The following is a 26,510-nucleotide window of genomic DNA, read 5'->3' as shown; positions in this document are numbered from 1 at the left end:
TGAAACTTTTATAGGGATGCACAATACCACTTTTTTTTGAAAATCGATACAAGTACGAGTACATTAATATCTGTACTTGCTGATACTGAGTACCGAGACCGATGCTTGTACCCACAACACATATGAAAATCAATGAACAGCCTTTTTTCTCACATGTGATAGTTGTTCCACTGTCCATTTCCATGTAGATTTAAATATTAGTAAATGTTTGAGGCAGTGTTTTTCCCATGTTGCCCATGTTACTGTTGTTACAGTATCGGTCCCTGGTATCGGCAAGTGCTTGACGAATACAAGTATGCGAGGACGGGAGGTAAGACAAAGATGGAGGTAAGACAAAGATGGATCCTGCACATCCTCACCCCTCTGCCAATATTTAACCTCACATGCGTTTCATACTATTCCTTTATGCTCATTACTTTTCACATTTATTGTTTTTTATCTACAATGAATTGAAAAGAGATTATGTTATTCTCTGTATTCACTGTAATATTTATGTATATGTCTGATATGTTTTAAGTGTTAACTTTTGAATGTTGCTGAATTGAATGGCAGGGGCAACTTAGTTGCAGCCTCAGTTTTAGCAACAGGCCATTCATTGACGCAAGATAAATCCTGGACCTTCAACAAATGCTTCAGCGATGTTCAAGTGTTTTAAAAAAACATAGCTGTGTAGATAAATAATTCTGTGTCATATTCCCTCCAAGCTATGCGCTTAAGATATTGAAATGTTTCCAGAGAGGCAGTCAAGTGGTCTCTTATCATTTGTAACTATGGGCTAATAAAGAAATTTCATACAAAAAGGCTGGGTACTTTTGACGTACAGCACACATATACATTTCATTTGAAATAAATCTAATAAAAATACTACCTGTCTAACGTCAATGTCCCTAATGGCAGTAAACCAAGTGAAGATACTGTGAGAGTTGCAGTTGGTAGCAAAAGAATTCACTTTGCAGGCAGTGGTGTAGTCTATGTAGAACGCAGGTATACGCAGGGATTTCAGTATACCCACTTCATATTGATTGATTCATTATTTAGAGTGGCACAATAGTATATACAGTATACCCACTTCAAAAAATGCTCAAATATACAGTATACCCACCATAAAAAAGTAGACTACACCACTGTTTGCAGGTGCTGTAGATGCAGCCGGCAAGGTGTGATGGTCCAACTTCCAAACACTACTTCATACAGTAGGCTATTATTGAGTTCGGCCCACAACTTCGTTCCAGATTTAGATTTTGGCCCTACTGTGAATTTGAGTTTGACACCCCTGCCCTAATGTAATGTAATGTACTTTGTTATAATTTTATGCTGCATGTTATAATTGTTGCACTATGAATTTGGGGAGAAACAAGTCAAACAGGCAGACAACAGATGTGTCCGTCTATGCCAGTGGTTCTCAGCCTTTTTTGCCCAACTCTGCCACCTTGTGGACGCGGGAGGGAATTACAATTAAGAAACGCGTCATGGACCAATGGACGGACAAAGGCTTTTATAGGCTAGAGATGTGTGACTGTGAGACGCATCTAAAAAAATGCACTAACTCCCTGAGCGCATTTTAGGCTATTGACGATGTCCTTGTTTGTAATTCACTTTGAATGAAGTGTCTCCTTAATGTAATGCACATTTTCATGGGGGATTACTGGGTTTAGAATAGCTGTGTATACAGATGTGTGCATGGATGAGAAGCTAAATGGGGTTCTTAAGATAGTTGAATGTACTAATTGTATGCCTTACTGTCGTTCTTTGCTGTGCCATACTGTCCGAATATTTTCATAAACACAGCAAATTTCAATCATGTTTGTCATTCCATTAATAATGCTTTAACAATTAAAATGATATATATTTTGAAAAACAATACAGTATTACAATGGTTTCTGATTGCCATCTCATTCTGTAAAAGCTATTTTTGATTAAAACAAAAAACTTAATTCTAACAGAAGACACTTATCCCTCAATTCTGGCCTGTGAATGGCTATCAGTCTGACAGCCTGTGACAGCTTGAATGGTAGGTGGGAGGGTTTAGCATGATTTCATGTAGAGGGAGGCAGAGCCATACAGGGGGGAGAGTCGGGCAATCTCCGCTGTGTGCTAAGGCCGACTTCCTCATTAGCAAAATTAGCTGTTTTAGCTTCTCAGTACTGCTCAGCGTTGCGAATGTTAGTTCCTAGTAGTGGGCGTAGCACACAGCAAATGCAATGCGATGCAATGCAGGGAATGTGACAAGACTTGCTGTTCGTAGTAATAACTTCAGATAAACATCACAGATGGTAAAACTGTTGTGATTATCACCACCGAGACAGTTGATGGTTTACATATTTGTGGTGATTACCCCGCAGTATAGTTCGTTAGTCCTTATTTTTGGCTGTTAATGTGGTGGTTCTATGTTGAGTCTATGGAAAGACAGCCGCTTTAGGAACAACCTAATCTCGCTGAAAGGCGGGGCTGCCATTTAATTCCTGGTCCTCCAATCGCGTAACTCTCCCTTCTGTATGGCTCTGGAGGGAGGACTTAAGAGGGGAGGACTAGGTCATGTAGGGGAGGACTTAGCAGGGGGAGGGCTATATAGTATGCAGGTGTAGGTTGGACAGAAACTTTCAGGGCTGAGTTCTCTGTTTTTTACTTTTACAAGTGAGCATATTAAAATGGCCACAGCTTATTCAAATATTAACAGATTCCCGTGTGTGAGGTATCATTGTAAAGCTTAGAATCTCTACTTTCGGAATATATAACTAACGGAATGTACTCCAGGGCCTAGTTGAGAGTGGTTTTTCCACGGTCAGTCACATATTTGACAGGGAGGAAAGCCTGAGGCTAAAGCAGCACTTCCACTGGCAGCGGTGGGATTCGAACCCACGCCCCCGAAGAGACTGGAGCCTTAATCCAGCGCCTTAGACCTCTCGGCCACGCTACCTTGCGTGGTGCATGAAACAGCAATCCAGCCATTTCTCCAACCAGCTAAGGACCCGACACGTGACTTGCGACTCACATTGGCAATCACAAGGATGCGGGTCACGAGTGGTCTCACGAGCAGGAAGGGTGGGAGAAGGCTTTAGGACCACAAGAGGCCTGCGTTGGCCGGGAATCGAACCCGGGTCAACCGCTTGGAAGGCTGCTATACCACCAACACATGGCGGAAGCCAAGGGGACTTTTGCAGCAATTGCCGCTACATTTGGCAACACATTTTGACAGGCAGAAAGCTGTGGGGTAAAGAACCGTTTTCATTGGCAGCGGTGGGATTCGAACCCACGCCCCCGAAGAGACTGGAGCCTAAATCCAGCGCCTTAGACCGCTCGGCCACGCTACCACCATGACCGAGGGTAAAAAGGACACTTCGCAATTGTGCTGTTTTAGATCGCAGGCTTTCGCTACGTGTCCACGGGCTAAGGTGGTGATGGAGTCTTCCAGCAAAAACCCCTAGTGGCAAATCTTTCCAAGTGCATCTACGTGTGCACAGAGTCCTCCGGAATGCGAGTCTGGGCAGAGCAGCGGTTATCACCTGGCGTTTAACTCTCTTAACTTTTCCCATTCATTTTCAACGGTAGTTCTTACACTACGGATGCATCGCACCCTCTGGCCACTGGGGGATACTTTGGCGCATTTAATGGTAGACTAGTCTGGTCAGCCAATCAGAATAAAGTAAGTCAGAGTTGCTAGCGAGAGAGGCAAACTTGAGAGCCAGCGAAACAGTGAGGGCAGACCGCTAGGAACAGAGACCGCGAAAAGTTGTTACACGGTATTGTCATAACAGGATGTATTTCATACGAATGTTACACACGTTGTATGTCTGTTATACATCTTTATATGCCAAAGGATTAGTTGAGAAACGCCGTAGTTAACCGGTCGCCAGGCTGCACTGCTACTAGCGCCATTCGTCATCATTCAATGTCATCTGATTCAATAGAGGTAAATTGTTGGCGCAGCCATTTCACTTTACTTAAACTTTGTAAATATAATGCTCCTGGATGAAACATGACACGCTCACATCAGTTATTGGAAACCGGAAAGAGAATGGGTTTATTTCGTTCACACATTTTATAGGGAACGGCACGTAGTGCGCAGTGACGTAGGTCGACATGAGATCACACACCTTAACACCCCCCACTTGATCTCAAGCCCTTTCAGATAGGCCTAATGAATTAAAAAAAAAAAACATAAAATATAAAACAGCAACAAAAAATAGCAGAAAATAGCCAAAATAAATCAGTAAACAAAAAACTAATATACAAACATATTATTGGCCTATTCCTTTTCCTTATGAATGAAATTCATACCTTCAGCCACCAAACATAAATTTCACAAATGTTTTCATTTTGAACGGTGTCATTGGCTTAGTCATGGCGTCTGCCACCATACTCACAGTGGGACAGTATTCAATCACAATTTTTCCATCATTGACAGCTTCACGGACAAAATGGTACCGGATGTCAATATGTTTACATCTTTGGCGACAAACCGGGTCCTTTGACAAGGCGATTGTCCCCTGATTATCCTCAAATATTTTCACTGGTGCATATTGACAATCTTTCTCAATTCCATTCATTAATTGTATAAGATACAAACTCTCTTGCGTGGTCGCAGCCAACGCCATGTATTCTGCTTCGCAAGTAGACAAAGCAACTGTAGCCTGCTTTTTAGATTTCCATGAAATCAGTGGACCTTCATCAGTTAGGCTAAAGCAATAGCCTGTTGTGCTTCTCCTATCATTCAAATCTGCAGCCCAATCAGAATCACTATATGCTACAAGTTTCAGGCTTGTCTCACTTTTCTTGTAACATAATTCACGATCCAGTGTACCTTTCAGGTACCTCATCACATGTTTTGCGGTCAACCAATGTTGTTCATTTGGTTCAGACAAATGTTGTGACAGCTTACTCACAACCCAGCTTAAATCAGGTCTTGTACATGTCATTATGTAAATCAGACTGCCTACAACTTCACGGTATGTTTTGGCATCAACAGGATCAGCATCACTGTCATGTTCAATTTTCTGTTCACAGGGGGTTGACCTTGGTTTACACTGTGACATCCCAAATCGCTCGAGTACCTTTGATATGTACCTTGTCTGATTCATTTTCACCATTCCATCTTTCTGTTTGAAATCAATTCCTAAGAAATGTCTCAATTTTCCTAGATCCTTCATGTTAAACTTCATAGCAAGTGTTTTCTTCACATCATTCAGTAATTCATCATTACTGGCGGCAATAAGTAAATCATCTACCCAAATGACCAGTATTGCTCTCTCTTTTCCAGCTTGTTTGGTATACACACAGTGGTCGGCAGGATTTTGCACAAATTCATTTTTAGTCAAGTAATCACTAAGCATTTTGTTCCAGTTCCTACCGGATTGTTTCAAACCATATAGTGACTTGTTAAGTTTACAGACCAATTTTTCACTTGTGTCAGATTTCACTTCAAATCCCTCTGGTTGTTCCATGTACACGTCACAATCTATAGGCGCATGCAGGTATGCGGTCTTGACATCCATCTGATGCAATTCAAGATCATATTGTGCGGCCATTTGCATCAGGATCCTAACTGACGGTAAGTTGGCGGTAGGAGAAAATGTTTCCTTGTAGTCTATACCCATCACCTGATTGTAACCCTTGGCTACATACCTGGCCTTATAGGTTTCTGACTGATCTGCATTAGACTTAATGGCATAAACCCATCTGCCCCCCACTTCATGTTTACCCTCTGGTAGGGTGGTCAGGGTGAATGTATCATTTTCCTTTAATGACTCAATTTCCTCCTGCATGGCTTTAGCCCAAACCTCAGCCTTTGGTGAACTCATAGCCTCCTTGAATGTTTGTGGCACATCACACATCCTGTAACAAAAATCAACACTGATTGACACCTGATCATTTGACTGAGTATCCGTGACGTACTCTGAGAGATACTGTGGTGCTCTCCTATCTCTCCTAGGGTAACGTGTCTCAGCCTCTTCTATTTGGATCTCTTCAGGAGTATTTACACTATCAGAAGTTCCCTGGGAATCTTCTGAACTCTCTGCCTCCTGCCTAGTCGCATCATCCGCACTGGCCCTGGGTGACGCGTATCTTCTCTGAGTAAAATCATTCGTCTCTGTGTCTATCTGGGTTTCTTTCTCTATGCCACTCTTTGTAATGAACTTCACCAATCGATGTTTGAAAACTTTCCGTGTGTTGGGATAGTAGACTAGATATGAGGGGCTATTCTTGTCATAACCTACAAACACTCCCTTTTCACATCTCGAGTCTAATTTCTTCTTGTCATGTTTGTATGCATAGCACACCGATCCAAATAGTCTCATCCGAGATAAATTTGGTTTCTTCCCTGTAAGCAAGTAATATGGGGTTTGTTTTGTCCTGTTGCTAAAGCACCTGTTGCGTATTACTGCAGCAGTCATCACGGCATATGTCCAGAGCTCTTTGGGCAAGTTGCTCTCAATCAACATGCATCTCGCCATATCAAAAAGTGTACGCCAATTCCTCTCTGCCGTGCCATTTTGATGTGGCGAGTACGGTGCAGAGGTTTCGTGTCTAATGCTATTTTTTGACAGCAAAGACTGAAAATCCTGTCCTGTGTATTCGGTGCCATTATCCGATCGAATGCACTTCACTCTCCCATATGGGGATATATCAGCAAGAAACCGCTCTGTGGCCTTTGTGGTGTCACTCTTAGCTTTCAGGAAATACACAAACACTGTGCTAGAATAGTCGTCTGTAAAAGCTAAAGCATATTTGAATCCATCCTTTGCTACTGGGTCAACTGGACCAGCTAAATCTGTGTGAATTAGCTCAAGTGGTGCTTTTGCACGGCTATCAGGTTCTCTGTTCCTGCTTTGCACAAATTTACCCTTTGTGCAGGTTTCACAGCTCAATTTGGACTTATCAAATTTCCCCTTTATCTGCATTCCCTCTACCACATCTTGCAACTTGGAAACATCGTCATAATTGCAGTGGCCTAGAATTTCGTGCCAAGTCTGAATGTCATAACAACCATTGCAAAAATCACCATCATTACCTTCATTGCTCACAGTGTCCAAGTAGTACAGTCTGTTGTGTTCAACTATGTCGAACTCAGTACCACTCTGATGAACGAGTTCATCATGACCCTGCTGAAACTTGATTGAAGCTCCGTTGGCTGTTGCCGCTTTCACGGAGAAGATATCTTGGGGGTAGGTCGGGATGAACAGAGCGTCTCTAAGCGTGGCTTTCACCGTTTCCCCCTCTCGACTCACCAGGCTCACCTCCGCGTCGCCCCTCTTCAGTGCCACGCCGTTGGCTCTGGTGCCGTCCGCCAATTCAATGAAGTGCTTCTCGGGTTGGAATGTGGGGTCGAATTTTCTGAACTTTCTGATGTCTGTGATAATGTGCGACGTTGCTCCGGTGTCGACCATCAGCCCTCCATGTCTCAATCCGCCTGCCTGGCGGTGGCTCGCTTGGAATAAGTATGCGTGCTCCTCACTTCGTTCGTCAGTCACCTGTTTCACGTCGTCTTTTCTTCTGCGACGGCACTGCGATTCTTTATGCGACGCACTTCTGCAATGCCGGCACCAATTGCTTCTCCTGTGGGTCTTTTGGACACGCTCTGGACATGTGTCCCTTCACCCCGCAGTTGTAGCAGACAATGTCGGCCCCTCTGGCGATCTCTCTCCCTCGTGCTGCGGCACTCGCCTTCATCACGTTGTCATCCGAGCTTGCACGATACTTCTCTGTGTCTTCGAAGCTCTCAGTTTGGTTTTAAAGTCAGCAAAAGTCACATGTTCGTCACCTTGTGTAATGTGGATCGTAAACGGCTTGTAAGACTCGGGTAGTCCTTTTAGTATCATGGCAATCAACAGTCCGTCACTCAATCTTTCCTCGGCATTTCGAAGTGCTGTTATCGCCGTTTCTGCCCTAATGATGTAGTCCGTAACACTTTCATCTGCACTTTTCTGCAGGGACGTTAGCTCGGTGTACAGGCTAATCACTCTTGGCTTGCCCTTACCCGCGTAGTAGTCTCTCAGTATTGCCAGAGCCTTTCTTCCATTGTCCGTAGCATCTCTCATCACAAGCGAGAGGCTTTTGTCGTCCAAGAACTGTATCATTTCTGCATATACCTCTTCATTTTTCTTTATGTCGTCTTCGATGTTGCCCTCGTCTTCTTCGTCGTCCGAGGCGGGCTCGTTCAAGATGGTGTCCTTTAGCCCAAGCAAACGCAGGTGACCGAGAAACTTGGTCTCCCAAAGTTCGTAATTTCGTTCATCTCCGTTGAAGCATAATCTACTCCACCTACTCCCTACATCATGATGCCTGGGCCCATAACCTGTTGGCGCAGCCATTTCACTTTACTTAAACTTTGTAAATATAATGCTCCTGGATGAAACATGACACGCTCACATCAGTTATTGGAAACCGGAAAGAGAATGGGTTTATTTCGTTCACACATTTTATAGGGAACGGCACGTAGTGCGCAGTGACGTAGGTCGACATGAGATCACACACCTTAACATAAATAATGGACGTCAACATGTTAAAATGTGTGTGTTATGACGGTATCATTTTACAAAGCTGTGTGGTAGATGCAAACACTGTCTCCTCGACGTGTTGTGTGTCAAATTATATCGCAGACGACTGTATAGTAGAGGCTAAAGCTAGCTTTCAAGTCATAGTGGCACTTTGTTATGATCTGTGTTTATGCCTTGTTTTTGTGTTTGTGATCGTTTAAAATAGCCGTGGCTTTGGTATACGTGAGCATTATTTTGTCTGTCCCTGGCTGTAAATATTACTCCTAATAATGTAGTAGTAGTAGTAGTAGTTAAGTGTAGCCGATAGGACGGGCATCGTTTGTTGTTATTGTTGTGTGGATCATAGTTGTCCCAATAGCTAGGTCATATTCCTACGGTGACGTTACAAGGTTTTAATCATAACTTGGCCACAATAACCAACAAACAGCCAATATCGTAAACATTATGGACATGCTTGGCCCTGTACAAAGTTGTATCTTTTTGGCATAGCCAGTTTCTGAGCTCAATATCCCCCTCCCCTTCACCGCGGTGTCCTTAGGTAACGTTTTGGAGTGGTAAACAAATGCACGAACGTTAATAAACTAGAATCAGTGAATAATGGGTTCAACAATTGCAGATATCAACAACACTGTGGAAAAGTTAGATATTATAAGGTTAGTTGTATGAATGTTTGAGTGGTCATACATTCAAACAACAAACAGACTTCACTACTAGTGTGTGTGTGTGTGTGTGTGTGTTGTACGACTATATCAATATGTTAGTGTTTTGAAAACTTCACATGTGTGTGTTATGAGTGAATGTGTCAGAGAGAAATGTAAATCTGTGTGTGTGTGTGTGTGTGTGTGTGTGTGTGTGTGTGTGTGTGTGTGTGTGTGTGTGTGTGTGTGTGTGTGTGTGTGTGTGTGTTAGAGAGAGAGAATTGTATATATTTTTTAAACTTTGCTAACCCTGTTGCATAGTTTTTTGACAATAAAGTACACTTGACTTGACCAAGAAGAACAGCACTTGTAGGAAACCAGCTCCAGCTCAAGCCATAGACACTGTCCCAGTCTACTCCCAGCAACAGGCAAAGTCACTACCCCAGCTCCACCCCCACCGACAGCACTACCACAGCACCAGGTTTGTTTACAGTGATATTGTTTGTGTCAATATTCAATATTTGTTGATGAGAAGTACATGAACACACATCTTCACCATTGTTCTCTATTGCTCAGAAATGATGAAGAGTAGGAAAGGAGCATGCTCCTGAAGCTTACATGTGGCATGCATGTCTGTTTTGTTTGTTGTGCTACACTTTATGGGTCATAATAATCATTGTACACATAGAAAAACAATCTGTCACATAGTCACAAGTGTTCCTGTTCACCTGTTAGGTGAAGTTGAACAATTTCATATAATGATATCACAGCACACTAGTGTTCCTCAGAATAGTGGTTGAAAACACCAGTATTTCCTATTGTCATTTTTATCATGACACTACTGTGAATAACACATTGTTCTGTTGTAGGGAGTTTTAAACCATGTGCCACTACGCCTAATCCTGCAAAGCAGCAATCAAGAATCTCAACAGCAAGGTTTGTTTCCTGGTAGATACAGAGTTAACCCTTAGCTGTAGCCCTATAATGCACGCCATTCCACCAGTGGAACGGTGTAATAGTCATTGAAAAGTTAACTATCATAGTACCACACCACTATGACATAACACACAGCATTTAGTGATATACTTTAACTTGGTCATTGCCATTCTGGTAACAGCAAAGAAGGTCAAATGATTGCCACAATAGGACTTAAGTGCCACTCTGTTTTGGGTAAGGACTGTGCTGACACAAAAAGCACTCTTTGTAAATATTCTTTTTGCATATATATTTTTTCTAAATAGTTGTAAATAGATTGTGCCTCCTAAAATCCAACCCCACGTCCACGTCGTAGGAGGCGGTAACAGAAGACAGCAAGCATAATGTTTGCAAAGTGTTCTGGCTGACGGGGCTCTGGTACGAACAGTGTTTTAGCATCTGTACCAGCACTGCACTTCCTCTGTTGTTTGTTGTGTTGTTTGTTGTCTGTCCATTTTCTAAACCTACAGGTTGGAGTGTCACCTGTCCAGCTCTGTTCTCCCTGAGTTGTTGGTTATCTGTCCATTTGTAGACCTACGGTAGGAGATGTGACTTGGCCTTGTCAAATGGTAATGGTTTTTATTTTGGAACAACCTAACTTCACAAGATAATTCAAATTCTGTTACCATTTCCTCTTGGTAAAGGAAACACAGTCTTGGGATTATACAAATAACAGATACATACTGCACATTTAACTACAGGTGGAGGGTGGGAAGGAGTTGCTATTTGCAGTGCTACCTGTGTCTCGGTAATACCGATGATTTCACATAGAAACCGGAGTGAGGACAAGTAATTGTGGCTTCATCTCACAACTTAAAAGATCAACCATTCATTATTTCAATCAAGCCAATGTCCTTGCTCGTTTGAAACAAATCATAATGTTAATTTTTAGTGTTTTAGTGTTAGCTGTTTAATCAGGGTATGAAGTTCATGTGTTTGATTATGTGTAGAGTGTAAATCATGTGAGGTAACACTTTATTTTAATGTTTTTTTATTTTGAGGAAAGTAAGCATAGATTATGTGACTGCAAGAGAGGGAGTCTTTTCATTTGGGGAGATGAAACACTGAATCTTCTTCAGGCCGGGTCAAGGCGGAGGGCCCTAAGAACGCAGAAGAAAGATGCCAGGAGGCCACCATGACCTGGTCAGTCTTACTAAACTGGCTGGCTAAACTGTATTAATCTTGAATATTGTATGATGATGATCTGTTGGTAGGCAGGCATGAATGTTGTTGATGTCACCCCTACGTCCTCTCACCTGATGTGCCCTGCTGAGGTAGGTGTTGAGCTACGTCCTTGGCGTTGTTATTGTTGTGGAGAGGTGTCACATGCTCGTGGCCTAATGAATGTTGTTATGATTTCCTTTCATGTAAAATACAGGTTCGAGGATGGAACCAGCACAAGCTATTGGGGATGGGGACAGGTGACCTTTTGGACAGTGAGTCCAGGTTGAAGGGGAGGCGCACACACATCGGGCACAACACACACTAACTGAATAAATTGATATTTTAGGTGCCGAGCTGGTGACTCTGTAGGATGGAGACGGGCTGAGTGAGTGTGTATGAATGTCACTTAAAACACCTGTTTATTATCTAGAAGGAACATTGTCTCTAAGGCCACACATGGTGCTGTGCCACAGGAGCAGGGGCACATGAACACTTGAAGGATGACCGCAAGTGTGTGTGTGTGTGTGTGTGTGTGTGTGTGTCTGAGTTTGTGTGCGTGTGTGTGTGCATAACCAACATATGGCAGTGTTATTAACATATGAAAGTGTTGTATATGGTCTTTGTCTCTTTGTGCATCTTCGTATGTGTGTCTGGGTATATGTGAGTTTATGCTTTTTGCAGATGGCTGATATGAGAACCGAAGATAAGGAGAGGGGGATCTACTGAGAGTCAAGGACAAGTGCACACACACAATGACTTTTGATTAAATATGAAAATTGTGTGAGTATTAGCACCTGCTTTGGGGAAGGGTAGTATAGTACAGTTCTGATCACCCATGCTTTATTCACTGCAAGACTCAAATATATCATTTGGAAAATACACTTATTAGATGTGAGAAATGGATGTCACACTCTCAGCTTCTCATTCATGAAAGAACACAGGATTTTCGGCAAAAGCGTAGAAAGTTTCAAGGTGAAGGCAGAATAACAAAATGTAACACTGTCTATCTCTAAACTGACAGCTTGAGGTGTGACCTGTCCTGCTTTGTTCTCACTGTGTTGTTTGTTGTCTGTCGATTTTTAAACCCACAGGAGGTGGTGTGGCCAGCCCTGAACTCCCTGAGTGACTCCTTGCACCACATCTTTGCTTTAGTGATACACAGTACACGGTTTTGAATGATCACATTACTGATTTGCATTTTATTCTTTAAATAAGCATGTACTGGTTCGTTTGAATAACTCTATGTGATCTCTGCTTCATGTTGAAACTCAACATATGGTAGAAGAAAAAAATGTTTTGCAAAATAATTAAAGAAAGTGCAGGACCTTGATTGTACAAACTTGAATATAGGAGCAGTGTCGCTGGTTCTTCTTGATGGGGAAGCACAACGAAGGGATAACAGCTGGTGCAGCTTTGATGCATGTCAGTGTTAAAGTGTGTCACTTTCCCAGACACCTGGAAGGATGCTTGTACTGTATATGCTGATTGTGTCTGTGGATCTGTATGTGTGTCTGTATATATGTGAGTTCATGCTTTCTGCAGACGGCTGATATGAGAACCAAAGACGAGGAGAGGGGGATCTACTGAGAGTCAAGGACAAGATGGAGGGCCTGGATTAGGGCACACACAATGACTTTTGAGTAGATGTGAAAATTTGTGTTAATATAAACACCTGTTTTGTGGAAGAGTAGTATTGTATAGTTCTGATCATTCATTCTTTATTTGCTGCAAGACTCTTAAGACTTATTATGAGGCAAATAAACTGGTATTAGATGTGAGAAATGGATGTCACTCTCACTGCCTCTCCATAAAAGAATGCACAGGATTTTCGGCCCAAAGTATAGACAGCTTTAAGGTAAAGGTAGAATGGCAAAATACTGTTTTTAGTGTCGGTTGTTGTCTGTCAACTTTTAAACCAAAAGGATGTGTGATCTGTGCTCCCTGAGTGGCTCCTTGAACCACATATTTGCATTAGTGATACAAAGTACACCGTTTTGGCTGATCACAGTACTGATTTGTATTTTATTCTTTAAATAAACATGCACTGGTTAATTTGCATAACTGTCTCAATAACTTAATCTTTTTCACACTGGGGGGCAACCTGAATGTATGAAGTGAACAGTTGTAGTACACTATATATATACAGTAGGTCAGAGTGTTTTGAATATTCACTGGTTATACATATATGGGTCGGTCAGTGACCTTTCAGCATTACCACACACCAGGGCAGCAAAACAATAACCAATGCCACTATTATAAAGCATATTAATTGAAGCATATCAAACAACAATTACCAATTAATTTACCTGCATTAGATGCTGTTGTGCCACTTGATATCTGAACACACAAAAATGTCTTTGGCCCACATAAAATGAATATGACAATTGGTACAAACATGAAAAGTTGCAGTTGCAATAAAGCTGTGACTTTCCATCACCTTCCTCTATTATTTTCTTTATTTTAGGGTGCTCCTTGCGGGATTTGAACCCGAAGGGTTGTGAACTACTTACTGATATTAATGATATGCATGACGGGGCAAAATGCTGCATTTTCATTGGCTGTCACAGCTCTACACCTATACATGGCTGGCCACTGCTTGGAAGGCAGCTATGCTAACCACTATACCACCAACGCCTGGCAGAAGCCAAGGGGACTTTTGCAGGAATTGCCGCTACATTTGGCAACACATTCTGACAGGCTGAAACCCGTAGGGTAAAGAGCCGCTTTCAATGGCAGCGGTGGGATTCGAACCCACGCCCCCGAAGAGACTGGAGCCTAAATCCAGCGCCTTAGACCGCTCGGCCACGCTACCACCCTGGTCGAGGGTAAAAAGGACGCATCGCCATGGTTTAGATCGCAGGCTTGCGCTTCGAGTCCACTGGCTAAGGTGGTGATGGAGTCTTCCAGCAAAAGCCCCTGGTGACAAATCTTTCCAAGCGCATCTATGTGTGCGCAGAGTCCTCCGGAATGCGAGTCTGGGCAGCGCAGCGGTTATCACCTGGATAAGGCTGCGTTGGCCGGGAATCGAACCCGGGTCAACTGCTTGGAAGGCAGCTATGCTCACCACTATACCACCAACGCCTGCTCTCTATGACCCCCGTGGGCCTCAGGTGGATATCTGCTTGCAGCCCAGCTAGGAGGAAAGGGGTCAGGGAGGCGGGTAAACCACTCACCCGCTGGCAGCGGTGGGATTTGAACCCACGCCCCCGAAGAGACTGGAGCCTTAATCCAGCGCCTTAGACCGCTCGGCCACGCTACCACCGATCGCAGAGGCAAGCTGTGACCGCTCGGTGGCTGACCACGCAAAGGCCCGGACAAAGGAGCCTCGGGTGAGTGCCTGCCTATTAGCAATTCATCAGTTTGTGGTCGAGACCGTGCAAGCGCATATTTGACAGGGAGGAAAGCCTGAGGCCAAAGAAGAACTTCCACTGGCAGCGGTGGGATTTGAACCCACGCCCCCGAAGAGACTGGAGCCTTAATCCAGCGCCTTAGACCGCTCGGCCACGCTACCTTGCTACAGAGGCACGGAACAGCAATCCAGCCATTTCTCCGACCAGCTAAGGACCCGACACGCGACTTACGGCTCGCATTGGCAGTCACAAGGACGTGGGTCACGAGTGCTTGTAGGTCACGAGTGTTCTCACGAGCAGGAAGGCTCGGAGAAGGCTTTAGCACCACAAGAAGCCTGCGTTGGCCGGGAATCGAACCCGGGTCAACTGCTTGGAAGGCAGCTATGCTAACCACTATACCACCAACGCCTGGCAGAAGCCAAGGGGACTTTTGCAGCAATTTCCGCTACATTTGGCAACACATTCTGACAGGCTGAAAGCTGTAGGGTAAAGAGCCGCTTTCAATGGCAGCGGTGGGATTCGAACCCACGCCCCCGAAGAGACTGGAGCCTAAATCCAGCGCCTTAGACCGCTCGGCCACGCTACCACCCTGGTCGAGGGTAAAAAGGACGCATCGCCATGGTGCAGGTTTAGATCGCAGGCTTGCGCTTCGAGTCCACTGGCTAAGGTGGTGATGGAGTCTTCCAGCAAAAGCCCCTGGTGACAAATCTTTCCAAGCGCATCTATGTGTGCGCAGAGTCCTCCGGAATGCGAGTCTGGGCAGCGCAGCGGTTATCACCTGGATAAGGCTGCGTTGGCCGGGAATCGAACCCGGGAGTCTCCGATAGTTAAGATTAACTCTCTTAACTTTTCCCATTCATTTTCAATGGTAGTTCTTACACTACGGATGCATTGCACCCTCTGGCCACTGGGGGATACTTTGGCGCATTTACAGGTAGACTAGTCTGGTCAGCCAATCAGAATAAAGTAAGTCAGAGTTGCTAGCGAGAGAGGCAAACTTGAGAGCCAGCGAAACAGTGAGGGCAGACCGCTAGGAACAGAGACCGCGAAAAGTTGTTACACGGTATTGTCATAACAGGATGTATTTCATACGAATGTTACACACGTTGTATGTCTGTTATACATCTTTATATGCCAAAGGATTAGTTGAGAAACGCCGTAAGTTAACCGGTCGCCAGGCTGCACTGCTACTAGCGCCATTCGTCATCATTCAATGTCATCTGATTCAATAGAGGTAAATAATGGACGTCAACATGTTAAAATGTGTGTGTTATGACGGTATCATTTTACAAAGCTGTGTGGTAGATGCAAACACTGTCTCCTCGACGTGTTGTGTGTCAAATTATATCGCAGACGACTGTATAGTAGAGGCTAAAGCTAGCTTTCAAGTCATAGTGGCACTTTGTTATGATCTGTGTATGCCTTGTTTTTGTGTTTGTGTTCGTGTTTGTGATAGTTTAAAATAGCCGTGGCTTTGGTCTACGTCATTTTGTCTGTCCCTGGTTCTAAATATTACTCCTAATACTGTAGTAGTAGTAGTAGTAGTAGTAGTAGTTAAGTGTAGCCGATAGGAAGGGCATCGTTTGTTGTTATTGTTGTGTGGATCATAGTTGTCCTAGGTCATATTCCTACGGTGACGTTACAAGGTTTTAATCGTAACTTGGCCACAATAACCAACAAACAGCCAATATCGTAAACATTCTGGACATGCTTGGCCCTGTACAAAGTTGTATCTTTTTGGCATAGCCAGTTTCTGAGCTCAATATTTATCCCCCTCCCCTTCACCGCGGTGTCCTTAGGTAACGTTTTCGAGTGGTAAACAAATGCACGAACGTTAATAAACTAGAATCAGTGAATAATGGGTTCAACAATTGCAGATATCAACAACAGTGTGGAAAAGTTAGATATTATAAGGTTAGTTGTATGAATGTTTGATTGGTCATACATTCAAACAACAAGCAGACTTCACTACTAGTGTGTGTGTGTGTGTGTGTGTGTGTTGTATATGTCTATATCAGTCTGTTAGTGTTTTGAAAACTGCACATGTGTGTGTTTGTGTGTTGTGAGTGAATGTGTCAGAGAAAGAATGTAAATGTGTGTGTGTGTGTGTGTGTGTGTGTGTGTGTGTGTGTGTGTGTGTGTGTGTGTGTGTGTGTGTGTGTGTGTGTGTGTGTGTGTGTGTGTTAGAGAGAGAGAATTGTATATATATTTTTAACTTTGCTAACCCTGTTGCATAGTTTTTTGACAATTAAGTACACTTGACTTGACCAAGAAGAACAGCACTTGTAGGAAACCAGCTCCAGCTCAAGCCACAGACACTGTCCCAGTCTACTCCCAGCAACAGGCAAAGCCACTGCCCCAGCTCCACCCCCACCGACAGCCGCCACCACTACCACAGCACCACCTGCCTCTCATCTTCCAGGTTTGTTTACAGTGATATTGTATGTGTCAATATTCAATATTTGTTGATGATAAGTACATGAACACACATCTTCACCATTGTTCTCTATTGCTCAGGACACAGTCGCCCGGGCGATACTCCACCCACTCCAGGTACCCGTAAGGGTTCCCGTGTCTTTCTCGTATTCCCACGTATATGGGGGCTCCTCCACCGCGGGGAGGGGGGTCACCCATCCCCTCGACTCCCATCGGTTGTATTTCGGGGGCTGAGAACGAGACTACTAGTTGCCCTCTGGTCATCAGGTTCCCCACTTTCTCCATTTTCTGAAATTTTAAGCACATTCATCCCTACCTCTCCGTCAGCTAAATACTAGAATCTCTCAACAGCTAGGGAATACATCCTTTGGGTGGACTGTCCACTCATCCGTACCTACCAGCACTGTTACCACATTGCCTGTGCGTTTGGTGAGGAGGGCAGCATGTAGCTTGCCTTCTCGCCTTACCACAGCGCTTCCACTTAATATTACCTCCTGGCTCAGCTGTCCCTGCTCCTTCTTGGTCAACCTAGGGTGTTCCAAGAAGGAGTTCAGCTTGGCCATTTGGACCGGGAGATCCCACGATTTGCCTATGTTAGTTCGGATATAATCCTTAGCCTTACGTATTGCCCGTTCCGCAATTCCGTTTGTACTGGGACGGTAGGGTATAGAATATTCCCACCTTATTCCCCTTTCCTCGGCCCACTCTCGTGTTGAGCTGGCCGTAAAACTTGTCGCATTATCCGAACGAATAAGCGTGGTTCGGCTAGGGACCAGGCTCTCAAGGAGGGAGGTCACCTGAGCCGCTGCTAGTGTCTTCATGGGGGCGGCTTTCGCCTTCCCTGTATTATTACATGCAACAATGAGTAAATACAGGTGTCCCCTGGTTCCTTTGGTCGGCTGTCCCACATCAAGGGAGACCGCCTCCCATTCGGCTTCCCCCTTCCCAATGGCAATATCCGGCCAAGTGGGTAAAGGGATACCCTTCCCCACCTGAATACATTCAGTGCAGGTTTGCTTCACTTCCCTAAGCATTTCTTTTAGGGATTTAACTTTAAGTTGCCACAACTTGGTCAATTCCAAGGATCGATCGTACCCGATATGTCCGTATGTCTCGTGTACGTGTCGGACCCATTCTTTCAATTCACTCGCAGTGTAGTCACCATGTTTCCATTTTTCTGGGAAGTAGGGTTTTGTCACCCGTCGTGTGGTTACATATCGATCCACCTCGTCGTTCCCTATTTGGTCCTCCGTCTCTAACTTTTGGTGAGAGTGTACATGGCGTGTCTGTACGTGTACCTTTTTTAATAGCTGCGCAACTAATTGCCATAAGGTTTTGTGGGCTATGTCCCTGCCTTTATTGTTACGCCACTCGTTTCTTTCCCAATTTCCGAGATCTTCGTTTACTCCGTGGTATACATACTCCGAGTCCATTACTATTCCAATTTCCCTAATTTTGGCTTGAACGGCATCCACAAGTGACTCCGTTACGGCCTGTAGCTCGGCCGTTTGTGTAGAACCCATGATTTCCCCTTTACGTTTTCGTACTGTTTTTCCTTTTACTTTTCTTATGAACCCCCACCTGGAATGGTGCTCTGTTTCGCAATCTTTGTTTGACCCATCGGTATAGTACACCGTATCGGGCCATTCTTTTGGGGGTTTGGGTTTTTCTTCGGGTCTCGGTTTGGGTTTGTCGGTCTTGGTAAACACTCGTATTTGCGCATCCTCCATCATTATTTGATACTTCCCCCACCTGGAGGATTGCGCGACCCAGGTGGTTTGTTTGTTTTGGTTTGCTTCTTTGACCGCTAAGTTATCGGTCCTTACCCAGATCTCGGCGTTTCCCGCCATCATTCTGGTGTACGGTAGGAATTTTAACATGACTGTTAGGATCTGTTCGGTTTCTGTAAATTTAGATTCTGGGCCTTTCCAGGCCATGGATTTGACTGCAACTATTTGATGGGGCTCGTGATTGTACAGCCAAATTGTGGCCCCTTCGGGGGTTACGTCAAAAGTTACCTCTAGAGGGGTTTCGTTTTGTTGTGCAAGATCGACCTTGACTTCTCTGACATACTCTATCAGTTCTCTGGCCTGTTGCCTTTCATCAAGGGTGAGCAACCGGTCCGTTGTTATCATTCGTCGTCGGCCTGGGACTTTAACCCTCAGGCCTGCTTTTAATTGATGTAGAGGCTTTGCCTTTTGTGCGTAATGTTTCATAAATCCAGATATAAACTCAAGTTTACCCAGTGTTTGTTCGAGTTCCAATAAAGTTCTTGGGGTCATTATACGGTCCAAGTATTCCTGCGTCACCCGCTTGTGACCGTCGTGTAATTCGAAACCCAAGTATTTGCATTTGTTTGTCAGAAAATCACACTTTTTTAGCCCGACTACTAGTCCGGCGTCTCTTCTCTTTTCTTCTGGTGTATCTGTTGAGATTAAAATGTCATCAATATAGACTAGGCAATCAATGCCTTCCAACAGATCGTTCATTCTATCCTGGAACACGTTTGGTGCGTTACGCGCTCCCATTGGCAACCTGGTCCACTTGAAAGATTTGCCTTTGATCTGAAAACACGTCTTATCCATGGATTCTTCGTCTAACGGGATGGACCAAAACCCGTTCTTTAAATCGAGTGTTGCTAGCCATTTTCCGATTTTCATCCGGGCTAATGTTCTTTGTGCATTGATCAATAAGCTTTCGTCTTTACTAGTTTTCAGGTTTAGGTTCCTAAGGTCGTGGGCTATCCGAATCGAGTTATCAGGTTTAATTACGGGTTTCAGGGGCATCAGGCATTTCGGGTTGGTTATCGGTTTCACTATACCCTCCTTCTCCAACTCCTTTACGATCTCCCAAAGTTTGTTTTCTGTGTCGCCCCCCGGGGTGTAATACACCCTTTTATCGACCTCGGGCATTGTTGCCGGAATGTGGTAGGGTTCGCCTATTACTAATTTCCCGGCGTGGTGTGCATGTTCCGCATACTTGCCTTGCCGCAATATACTTTCCAGTTGTCCTCTATATGCCTCTGGGGCTTGAGCTACCTTTTGGTTTATCAATTCTTCATTTGAAATTCTTTTAACAGCGGCTACTCGTTCTAATCGGGTAAGGTCGTTTAGTCCTAAAAGATTTTCGGGTCCCAGAAAGTATTCTAGGCCTTGTAATGTAACGAATACAGGTTTTTGTACTAGGGTCCCGTCTGCGAGTCTGAGTCTGCAATATCCCACAAACCGATCGCCCGGCGCTTTCTCGGTTTTGCAGCTCAGTTCTGCTCCCGTATCGATTAGGAATTCCTCGCCTTCGACTACTCCTCGGATGTCGTGGCCTGTCCAGTATCCTCTCGCTGCGATTGCCTCAAGCGGCGTTTCTCCAGAATTTTCTCGTAATGTTCTGGAGCATACTTTTGGGACCACTGGTCCAGTGACTTGAAGTGAGCTATTCTCTCTTCCTTGCTCATTTGTTCCAACTGATCCTTGGTTTTGTGAGGACACTTGGGTGCGGTTGGGTCCGAGCTCTCCCACCACTTTTTTCCCGTTCGCTTCACCGCGCGTACCGAGTTCTCGCCCGTTTTGTGCTGAGCATTTCCCGGTGTTCCGGATTTTTTGTTGGAGCCTCCGGGCAGCCCTGCTGTCAAGTTTTTTGACTTAATCAGTACCGTATGAGCATCATATGCAGATAATTCAGCACACTGAGTGGTCTGATTCATAGACCTCCATCGGGAGGACAAGGCCAATCCAGATGGTAGGGCATTCAGGAGACTTTCCTGATCCAACACGGACGCTCCCTTTTGAATTAGCCATCTCATTGCTATCGATAGGGTCAGTTGTCCACTGATCACATCTTTAGCTACGTCCTCAATTCTCTTTTGCATCTCGTCCCGTCCCGGGATATGACCTTGATTTAGTATTAGATCTGACATTTTCATTCCGTCCGGGAGTCGTACCCCGTGCTTTATTCGCATAGCGGTGGCCACGCTAGGTTCATCGACATCTATTCCTCCCTCGTGGACCCTTTTCAGGTACTCCACGTCCGATTCCTTATCATTCCTTGGCGGCAACATTTTAAGTGCCATTTGGGGTCCTCCAAACACAGCAGACTGGGGGGCTCCGGCCAGAGGCATCCCAGTTAGTGACCGGTTCCACCGGTCACCCGAAGTTAAGGAGTCCATCCCTAACTGTTGCTGTGGTGGAGGGTTCCAGACCTGGGGTACCCCTTGCAAGGTCGGTGCTTGGGGGGCCTCCCGATGTGTGGCCATGCTTTGTTCCAGTAACTCATAGGGGTCCTCCTCCTCCTCGGGTTGTGAGTGCACCCTTGGTCTTTGGGTGTTTCGGGCGGGGGAAGCGGAGTCCGCTTGAGCCGTCCCGGCTGCCATAATCCCGTCCCTAACTCCGGACACGTAGCTCCTGACGGACTGGTCTCTCCTCAAGCATTGGCCCCTCAGGTTGTCGTACCCCTGGTTTATATAGGCCTGCTTGAAGACCCTTGTCACGTTTGGCTGCCTCCAGATGTCCCTGGTCGTCGGGACGTCTGGCATATAACGGACCTCAGTGTCGGAGGCTCCATACCAGTCTGGTATTTCCCAGTCCAATTCGGGCCGGTCGGCCGCTCCCTCCCACCTTGGGTGGAAGAGGGTTCCGTCCTCCAATCTCCATCCCACGGCCCTTTCCACTGGGGCTCTTTGGGTGGACTCATCATATCCTAGGCGTGGAAGGGGTTGCAGCCCTACCCTCCGTGCCCTTGTCACCGTTCCTTCCAGGGGTGGTGCAGGTGCTTCCGGCAGGATGGTCAACCCTGCTGGCGGAGGTTGTGGGCTGGTCCCTCTTGGGAGGCCTCGTGGGGTGCTTGTACGCCGCACTCCCACGTCCTGGGGAGCTGACTGTGGTAAGCCATACTCCCACACTTGTGCCCCTTGGGCCTGCCCTAAGCCATTTCGCGGCCTGAGCTGTATAGTCCTGTCGGAAGGGGCATATGCCACATTCCGGTCGGGCCCTGCCGGCCCGGCCCCTAGATTGTCTACTAGAGGTGTTTGCCCTGGCTGTTCCTCCAGGCTTTGTTCCCATGAGATCCCAGGGGGGTCCCTCTGGAACGGCGTCTGGGGCCTATATCGGTCCCCGTTAAGAGACTCTTGAGTGGGGGGCCCCGGCCGGGGGCCTCCAACTCCCCTACCTGGCCCTGCCGGGGCCGGAGGGTTTAGAAAATCCTGAGTGGGGGGCCCCGGCCGGGGGCCTCCAACTCCCCTACCTGGCCCTGCCTGGGCCAGGGGGTTTAGAAAATCCTGAGTGGGGGGCCCCGGCCGGGGGCCTCCAACTCCCCTACTTGCCCCTGCCGGGGCCAGAGGGTTTAGAAAATCCTGAGCGGGGGGCCCCATCCGAGGGCCTCCAACTCCCCTTCCTGCCCCTGCCTGGGCCAGAGGGTTTAGAAAATCTTGAGTGGGGGGCCCCATCCGGGGGCCTCCAACTCCCCTACCTGGCCCTGCCGGGGCCAGAGGGTTTAGAAAATCTTGAGTGGGGGGCCCCGGCCGGGGGCCTCCAACTCCCCTTCCTGCCCTTGCCGGGGCCAGGGGGTTTAGAAAATCCTGAGTGGGGGGCCCCGGCCGGGGGCCTCCAACTCCCCTACCTGGCCCTGCCTGGGCCAGGGGGTTTAGAAAATCCTGAGTGGGGGGCCCCGGCCGGGGGCCTCCAACTCCCCTACCTGGCCCTGCCGGGGCCGGAGGGTTTAGAAAATCTTGAGTGGGGGGCCCCATCCGGGGGCCTCCAACTCCCCTACCTGGCCCTGCCGGGGCCGGAGGGTTTAGAAAATCTTGAGTGGGGGGCCCCATCCGGGGGCCTCCAACTCCCCTACCTGGCCCTGCCGGGGCCAGAGGGTTTAGACATTCTCGAGCGGGGGGCCCCGACCGGGGGCCTCCAACTCCCCTTCCTGCCCCTGCCTGGGCCAGAGGGTTTAGAGGGGTCCGGGCCTGCGGTGTCACCGGTTGGAATCCCATTCCTCCCCTTTTTTGGTTTACTGCCTCTTGGGTATAGGTCTCATACCCCATGTCTCTGTGGACGGCAGCTGTATCCTCGTCCTCGCTGATATATACAACCATATCATCCGAGGCATCATCCAGGAAATCCTCATCCAAGACATCCACTGGGTCCATTAAGTCCTGGGCTAGCTTTGGGCCCGTCCCTAGGTTGGATTGCAACCTCGGGGTCGGGAAGGGGTCACCGCTTAGGTCGATCAGATCGCCCCCGTACGGTGCCCAAAGGGTTGTGTCCCTATTCCAGGCATTTGGCGGCGCCGATTGGGACCTCGCCCCGGTTACCTCACCACTTACCTGCCATTTTTCCATCTGCTCTGGGGACCACGAGAGTTTCCCCTTTCTTGTGGTCCCCGGGTAACGGGGGTTGTCCAAAGGCGGGTCTCCCATCCGCCCTTGCGGTGGGGGCGAGGCCGGGTCGCTCGTCGTAGCGTTCCCTGTACCTGCCGCCACTGCTTCCCACCCTGTGTTAGGGGTTAGAGGGGGGAAGGGCGCCACAGGGGTCATCCCTGGCGCCTCATTAGGTCCCCTTTGGAGAGCACTCTTCGGGGTGTACGGGGCCTGTCCAGGCCTGTCAGGACCCAATGCTTCGTCCAAAGCATGGGTCAGCTCATTTGCCATCCTTCTCAGAGACTCCGGGTCCACCGGTTTGTAATTACTCGGTCCCTCGGCCGGGGTACCAGCCATTTGTGGCTTATATCCTGCCACCTCTCCTTGTAGGATAGCCTCGTCAGCATCGGTCTGTGCCAACAGGTGAATTTCAAATCCTTTGCATTGTCCATCCAATAGGTCCAGAGGGAGAGCGGTGAGCATCATTGCTGCTGCCCGCTGTTGTCCCAGTCCGTTCCAGGTGTATGTTTTAGCCTGGGTAGTCATGGTTACCAGTAAGTTTTGCACTTGCATTTCTGCACATGTATTTAGGGCCGCCACCCACATGTACTGCATTTCATCCCAGAGGTGGCTCCGCCACTTCTCTGCTGTCCCGGGCTCTCGAGCCATCGGGTTCAGGGCTACTAGGACCAGTCCGGCCCCTAGGTCCCCTTCCCACTGTGGGCTTGTCTGCCGGTCCCGGCAGAGGTATGTCATGTCCTCATCAGTGAAGTGATACACCGGATCCTGAGGCTTACCTGACAGGTCGGCGTCCAGCTCGGCCTGTATTGTGTTTAAGTGCACGTCCAGTGCCACTAAGGGGGTGGGCGGTTTCAGCCTCATCCCTCCCGAGATCAGTGCCCGTATAGTGGCCCCATGAGGGCCCTTCACTAGCCGATTGAGGCCGTCCGGGCCATCGACCAGGTACGGCACCATGTACATGGTTTGATGCCGGTTCGGCAAATTTTTTCCCGGTCCCAGTGGGAACAGATCCTTGTTCCTATAGACCCGCAGTATCAAGGGGTTTAGTTCTCCTCGAGGCACCACTTTGACATTACGGGGGTTCCTTCCTGGGTGTCCTTTCGGGAGTTTTCCCCAGGCTTTCCTACTTTCGTTTGGTGCGGGCGGGTCATCCATGTGACCCAAGTCCGGTAGGTCTGGGTAGAAGCCTTGCGTGGCTCTTCCCAATTCTCCTTGTCCACTGTGTGCGCGTCGGAGGCTCCGGGCTACGGCCGGGCTACCTCCCGCAGCAATTACCTCCTGCCTCATGCTCAGTGGGGCAGGGGCATTTGGGACCACCGCCGACACCACAGCGGTAGGTGCCAGGTTTAGTATGCCATTAGCCATTCCGTTGGCCTGAGCCCAGCCGGCTTGCACTCCATTATACTCACCGTTGCTCTTGATGGCCAGGTACCAATTAGTACTAGGATTTTGTTGGACCATTTCCTTCATAAATTCCAGGCTGTCTTTAACCTGGTACTGGTATTCTCCTACACCCATGAATGGTATTATCACTTCGCTTATTTTTCTGTCCCCGTCTTGGGTAAGGACAGTGCGTGAATACTGCCCTATAAGCTGATACACGTCTCTTAAGTGTTGTCTCGGGTTGGCGGCTGCGGCCGCCCTGTCATAACATACTTGTAGGCAAATCGTTATTTTGGGATCCCCGGTATAAACTGGCAGCAGCGTCGGTGCTGCTACAGGGAGACCAACCGTTCTCTTGGTTAGGTCTCTCTGCCTTGTAAACTCAACTGGCCACCGGTTATAGAGTGCCAAGGCCACTCCGGAACCATGTGAGAGGTGGCAGTTGGCGGCATTCACGACCATCTGCGGTCCTGTGCCGACTTCGGTCCAGGCGATGTCCCCCAGCACCATTTGCATGTTGGGCTCCAGTTGAACAACCCGTTTGGGTGGAACTGGCCTTCTGCCCCCCGCCCCATTGGGGGAGACAGCGCGAGATGAGGCTTGGCTCATTTTATAAAACTCGTCTTTAATAGGTGCCTTTCACCAAATGGTACTGTCCCGGTCGAGCCGGTCTATTCCACACCAGAGATCCTTACTTTCACTGGTATCCGCGGATAGGGGGCTGTCAGGGGTCACGCGGTTACACGTGCTCCCTAGTCAATCGCCTGTTTAACTATGGACACTGAGCGTTACTGTGCGTTTACTGGTACTGGAGGTGTTTTAGCCCTGGGCAGAATTCCCAGTCCTTATAGGCCCGCCTATTCTTTCCAGAGCTACACTCTCTCAGCCGCTGGATCTCAGTGTCCGGATTTAACTAGGCGCTGTCTTGTGAACCTCCTGGCTAGGCTCGCCATGTAAAAAGGGACAACAAATGTACAATTTAATTGTATTTCCTATTTTACAATTACCCCTATCCAACAGAGGATTATTGTACATTTATAACTGTGTTTCCCGGCCCACAGTTCCCCTTTTCTAGGGTTTCGCTCCACCGTGCATTCACTGTAGGAGTCCACAAGAACAGCAGTAAGGAAACTCAGAGCTGGTAACGATAACGCCCCTGTGTAGCTGCTGGGAGAAAACTTAATATGTAGCTGACGGACTTGTGAGGCCTGGGACCAGTGGTGTGCAAATAAATCACCCCTAGATTTTACTCTAAGGTTGACCAGAGCCAGCAAACAGAGTAGTAATCAAGTTCTCTTACCTCGCCTTTCGGGCGCGGCCTGCGCCTTGGGTTGTGGTGTCCCTTCCCAAAAGTGAAGAACAAATCCAAATGCAAGTGAAAGTAGGTTATATAGCCGAATTTATTTAATAAAACACGAGGTAGTAACTTGTTACAAGGTGAATGGTCCTATTCACTAAACTAGAAAAAAAAGACTTCTTGCACACACTCTAAGCTCTGAGTAAAAATGAAACTTTCCGTTCCTGTCACTGCTCTCTGCCAAAATCCAAAGAATGAAATCTCCACAAAAGAAGTGCAAGAAGTGTATAATCCACCGAAAATCATCAAAATCAGGGTTTTGCTTAAGACATCCCTATTTATACACAGGGTGGGGGGAGAGCTTTTACGTCACCCCCCGCCTATTCTAGAAGTTTCTACAGCACTTGG

The 26,510-nt window shown here is 47.1% G+C and overlaps 1 protein-coding gene and 8 non-coding genes across 9 annotated transcripts in view; 1 reads left to right on the top strand and 8 right to left on the bottom strand.

Annotated features, from left to right (window-relative positions):
- LOC134437589 (prosaposin-like) overlaps positions 1–26,510 on the top strand; it is a 108,219-nt gene that overhangs the window by 26,886 nt on the left and 54,823 nt on the right. The window lies entirely within an intron of this gene.
- On the bottom strand, positions 2,836–2,917 carry trnal-aag (transfer RNA leucine (anticodon AAG)). Its single transcript has one exon. It is a non-coding gene; the product is annotated as a tRNA-Leu (tRNA).
- trnal-uag (transfer RNA leucine (anticodon UAG)) lies at positions 3,230–3,311 on the bottom strand. Its single transcript has one exon. It is a non-coding gene; the product is annotated as a tRNA-Leu (tRNA).
- Positions 14,003–14,084, bottom strand: trnal-uag (transfer RNA leucine (anticodon UAG)). The gene has a single exon. It is a non-coding gene; the product is annotated as a tRNA-Leu (tRNA).
- trnag-ucc (transfer RNA glycine (anticodon UCC)) lies at positions 14,282–14,353 on the bottom strand. The gene has a single exon. It is a non-coding gene; the product is annotated as a tRNA-Gly (tRNA).
- Positions 14,450–14,531, bottom strand: trnal-aag (transfer RNA leucine (anticodon AAG)). Its single transcript has one exon. It is a non-coding gene; the product is annotated as a tRNA-Leu (tRNA).
- On the bottom strand, positions 14,702–14,783 carry trnal-aag (transfer RNA leucine (anticodon AAG)). Its single transcript has one exon. It is a non-coding gene; the product is annotated as a tRNA-Leu (tRNA).
- On the bottom strand, positions 14,959–15,030 carry trnag-ucc (transfer RNA glycine (anticodon UCC)). Its single transcript has one exon. It is a non-coding gene; the product is annotated as a tRNA-Gly (tRNA).
- On the bottom strand, positions 15,127–15,208 carry trnal-uag (transfer RNA leucine (anticodon UAG)). Its single transcript has one exon. It is a non-coding gene; the product is annotated as a tRNA-Leu (tRNA).

The sequence above is a fragment of the Engraulis encrasicolus genome, chromosome 21, assembly GCF_034702125.1.
Source record: "Engraulis encrasicolus isolate BLACKSEA-1 chromosome 21, IST_EnEncr_1.0, whole genome shotgun sequence".
Taxonomy (NCBI): domain Eukaryota; kingdom Metazoa; phylum Chordata; class Actinopteri; order Clupeiformes; family Engraulidae; genus Engraulis; species Engraulis encrasicolus.
The sequence above is the reverse complement of the archived record's forward strand: the minus strand, read 5'-3'. Positions and strand labels throughout refer to the sequence as shown.